The sequence below is a fragment of the Macrobrachium nipponense genome, chromosome 22 (assembly GCF_015104395.2).
Source record: "Macrobrachium nipponense isolate FS-2020 chromosome 22, ASM1510439v2, whole genome shotgun sequence".
Lineage (NCBI taxonomy): Eukaryota > Metazoa > Arthropoda > Malacostraca > Decapoda > Palaemonidae > Macrobrachium > Macrobrachium nipponense.
Genome location: NC_087213.1, coordinates 61,033,970 through 61,039,231, shown reverse-complemented (window position 1 = coordinate 61,039,231; position 5,262 = coordinate 61,033,970).

The following is a 5,262-nucleotide window of genomic DNA, read 5'->3' as shown; positions in this document are numbered from 1 at the left end:
AAACTTGTATTATTATTATTATTGAAAAAGAAACCCACAAAATTAATGTGTATAACGTGTTTACTTATAAGTTGAGTAAAATAAAATGTAAGTACTTATAAGTAACAAGTTATACACAGTAATTTTGTGGGTTTCTTTTTCAATCTTCAGAAGAAAACTGAAAGAAGTTTTTGTTTGGTTCATTATTATTATTATTATTATTATTATTATTATTATTATTATTATTATTATTATTATTATTATTATATTTGAGTAATTGAACACAGACACAAGAACATAATAGATAAGAAATTTAATAAGGTATGGGAACATCAGGGTGGATTTTTGGTATAATTTCACATGAAAATTAGTCAAATCGTGAAAGAGAAATTGAAAGAATTAAATAAAATCGATCTGCGTGAAATTAGAGAGTTAGAGGAGTAGAAATAGTCTCTCTCTCTCTCTCTCTCGTGAATGCCTTAGTTTTTAGATGGTTTTTGTTCTAGTTTTGATTAATATTTGCCCGTTCCTTATTAAGTTTTTTAACATGGCCCTTGATTTTAGTTTATATATATATTTGAAAAAAAACCATTGTAATTTTAAAAAACTTAGCAGAGTTATTTTTAAAAACAGTAAGGAACACAAAGCATATTTATAGGATCCATTGTCAGATTCAGTTAAAAAAATTGAAGTATGAATTCGTTGAAGAATAATTAAAGGCGTATCAAGTGATTAAAAAAAAAAAAACTTTGATGGAGTATAAAGTGAAAAAACTGATGAAGTACACTAGAATAAAACGATTGGCTAGCTTACGTAAGCTACGCCCATGACAGCAAAAATATAAGCAACAGGTGACCGCCCGAGACAATGGCGCCCACGATCGAGGATATGAGAAGGCCACGCCAGCCGTTTAATCAAGTACCAGTCCAGTTTAAACGGGAATAAAGATAAAAACAAAAATAACAGTATTAGTGCAACAACAACAACAGGTGTTGGTGGTGCAGTAATGGCATCGTCGAAAGTAATTGTTAGATTGCATAGTTCAGAAGACGTAACAATGTCACATAATAACAAAATAACTTTCGAGTATACACTGTGACATTTGCTCAACAAACATGACTGAATATGTAACAGTTCAGAGATACATAAATATGGTTATGTCGTGATTTACGATTAACCCTGAAGCTGGGAATGAATTATTATCTTCCAGAATCGATTGGTTTCCCATTCCAGTGTCTCACTAGGTTCCAGATGTTAATATATCAGATGTCCAGCGTTTGGATATAGGTAGCCATATATTAGCACTGGCTCTTACTCATTGAGCAGCCCTTAGTAGAAGGGTAGTACTTCGTTCCCTCCATAGGGGGTTAGTGCCGTCAGTGCATTGCACGCGGTGCACTGTAGGCATTGCTTAAGCTTCCTTGCAGCGTCCTTTCGGAACCCTAGCTGCAACCCCTTTCATTTTTTTACTGTATCTCCATTCATATTGTTTCTTCCTTCTTACTTCCTGTTACACCTCTTTCCCTCAATTTTCCTTTCAGCGCTGAATGACCTTTTAGGTCCCAGCGCTTGACCCTCAGCTTCGGTTGTCTAGCGAATACTTCGTTCCTCTCCTTATAGATATACTTCCTCTTCCTCATGGGCGGCCTTTTAGCACGTCCTTCCTCGTATATTAAACCAAAATCTCTCCCTTCGGAGTCATGATGAGTCAGTCATGTCCTGATGGAGTTTTGCTGTAGAACTCCTCTAACAGACAAATTAATACATTGTACTTTGTTATGGTTATTGTAATTTGTGAAGACAATATATTGTAATGTGTGTAATTTTTTAAGACAATATATTGTAATGTGGTAAGGTAAATTTGGTACTTTGTTAAGGTAATGTAATGGAACTTGGTAGAGTAATACATTGCAGTTTGTTAAGGCAATTCATCGTACTTTATTATGGTAACATATTGTACTTTGTTAAGGTAATGTATTGGACTTTCCAAAGGTAATACATTTAGTTTGTTAAGGCAATTTTGTAATATATTAAGGTACCATATTACACTTTGTTAAGGAAGTATATTGTAATTTGTTAAGGTAATACATTGTAATTTGTTAAGGTAATCCAATGTAGTTTATTAAAGTAATACATTGTACTTTCCTAAGGTAGTACACAGTACACTGTTAAGGTAATACATTGTCAATATACCATCCACAACAGCTCTTGTTGTGGCTATGGTCACAACGTTTGGAACAGTTACTCCAACAACAACAGCAGTACAGATGTGTAAGGTCCGAGGGAAAAGAAAGAGAGAAAGAAAGTCGCTTTCACATTAGTCCGATTAGGCAGCGAACAAAAGCGGACTTAAACTCATTCTTATCTGGCGCCTTAAAAGGAAGCGGCCGATGATGAGGCTCGAGTTTACCAAGGAGTTTACCTCTTCCAAGTAGCAATGAAAAGAGGCTTGAGTAAGACTTAAGTTAAGAAGAGACTCGACGATCACCACCACCACCAGCGGTGGGTCGAACAATTCGACTCCTTTGTCAGTTCGTTAATCACCATTTTGTACCGGATAGCGTGTACTGATGAAGTTGTTCATCATTGGCTTTCTTTGCGAGACGGGAGATACTTAGGCCTCCCATTGTTGGAGTTTAAAGGAGTTTGTTTACTAAGTTTTTTTTTTTTTTTTTTTTTTTTTTTTTTTTTTTTTTTTTTTTTGTTTTTTTTTTTTTTTTTTTTTTTTTTTTTTTTTTTTTTTTTTTTTTGGCTAATTTTTCATTGGTCTTGATTTGGATTCCGTTCGGTTGCAGGGCTGTTGCCTAATGGGGTACTGAAGATGATTAAATGGTGTTTGTTGCACTCGGAGTCAAAATATTAATCCTGATAATCGCACGCAAAATAGACGCGGGAATCAAATTATTAATCCTAATAATCGCACGCAAAATAGACGCAAGAATCAGAATATAAATCTTAATAATGACAAGCAAAATAGACGCGAATCAAAATATTAATCTTAATAATGACACGCAAAATAGATGTGGGAATCAAAATATTAATCCTAATAATTGCACGGAAAATAGACACGAGTCAAAATATTAATCCTAATAATCGCACGCAAAATAGACTCGAGAATCAAAATATTAATCGTAAGCAAAATAGACACGAGAGTCAAAATATTAATCCTAATAATCTCACGCAGAATAGACGCGAATCAAAATATTAATCCTAATAATGAAACGCAAAATAGACGTGTGAATCAAAGTATTAATCGTAATAATCGCACGCAAAATAGACAGGAGTCAAAATATTAATCCTAATAATCGCACGCAAAATAGACGCGAGACTCAAAATAGACTCGGGAATCAAAGTATTAATCGTAATAATCGTACGCAAAATAGACACGAGTCAAAATATTAATCCTAATAATTGCACGGAAAATAGACACGAGTCAAAATATTAATCCTAATAATCGCACGCAAAATAGACACGAGTCAAAATATTAATCCTAATAATTGCACGGAAAATAGACACGAGTCAAAATATTAATCCTGATAATCGCACGCAAAATATACACGAGAATCAAAATATTAATCCCAATAATAGCACGCAAAATAGAACACTAGAGTCAGAATATTAACCTAATAATCGCACGCAAAATAGACACGAATAAAATTATTAATCCTAATAATCGCAGGCAAAATAGAACACGAGAATCAAAATATTAATCCTAATAATCGCACGGAAATTAGACACGAGAATCAAAATATTAATCCGGATAATCGTACACAAGATAGGCAGGAGAATCAAAGTATTAATTCTAATAATCGCACGCAAAATAGACATGAGAGTGAAAATATTAATTCTAATAATCGTACGCAAAACAAACACGAGAACCAAAATATTAATCCTAATAATCGCACGCAAAATAGACGCGGGATTCAAAACATTAATCCTAATAATCATACGCTAAAATAGACACGAGAATCAAGATATCGGTAATAATCGCACGCAAAATAGACGCGGGAATCAAAATGTTAATCCTAATAATCGCATGCAACATACACACACGAATCAAAATATTAATCCTAAAAATTGCCCGGGAAAAATACCCGAGAAATGAAATATAAATCAAAATAATCACACGCAAAATAGGCACAAGAATCAAAATAATTATCTTAATAATCCTATTAATGTGATCAGATTCATTGATAGCTATATGTATAGCATAGTAATAATGCACTGAATAATTATTTCTTGATGGGAGTATGGGCCACGTACGGTTCTTGGAGAGAGAGAGAGAGAGAGAGAGAGAGAGAGAGAGAGAGAGAGAGAGAGAGAGGCTACGGGACATTCTGTAAGATGAGTAAAAGGCATTTTAAAAAAATGCTGATAATCTAGAATTCTTGAGGATCTGTAGCAGTAATAATAATAGTAGTAGTAGTAAAGTGGTAGTAGTAGTTGTTGTTGTTGTTGATGTTGTTATGGTTGTTATGGCAGCAGTGGGGCTTATGCTTAATCCATACCCCAACACGATTACAGTAATTATTCAGGGGAGCCATAGCGTAGCTGTAATGAACAGCACCAAGGCAAAGGAAGATTATATAGGTATCTTATTAACAAAGAAAGATTATATAGGCATCCTATTAACAAAGGAAGATTATATAGGCATCTTATTAACATCGAAACCCAAACCTGAAGATAAACTCGGTTATTATTACACCATCCTCGGCTTGGCTGATATTTTGAATGTGGAATGTGACATGTTAGTATTATTATTTACACAATCCGTAAATGTAGAATTTGATTTTCTCTGTGGAAACATCTGGGTTTTCTGAGGTTGTTCCTTGTTCAACTTGAATTTGTTGGGTAGATTATTGTTTTTAAAGCGCTTTTCGCTGCAAGCTTCAAATTTTTTAAAATTTATTTTCTTGGTAACAGTATTTTGTAATCATTATCATAATAATCAAAATCCTCCTCCTCCTCATACCTCATACATATTATTATTATTATTATTATTATTATTATTATTATTATTATTATTATTATTTATTTCCTTAGTAACAGTATTTTGTAATCATTATCATAATAATCAAAACTCTCTCTTCCTCCTCCTCCTCCTCCTCCTCTTCACCTACCTCATACATATTATCATTATTATTATTATTATTATTATTATTATTATTATTATTATTATTATTATTATTACTGTTTTCAAAGCTTACGAGATTAGCAGGAACAAATTGCATGACTCTTTCCGTATTGCGAACACGATAAGAAATAGTATTGTTATATACCTGT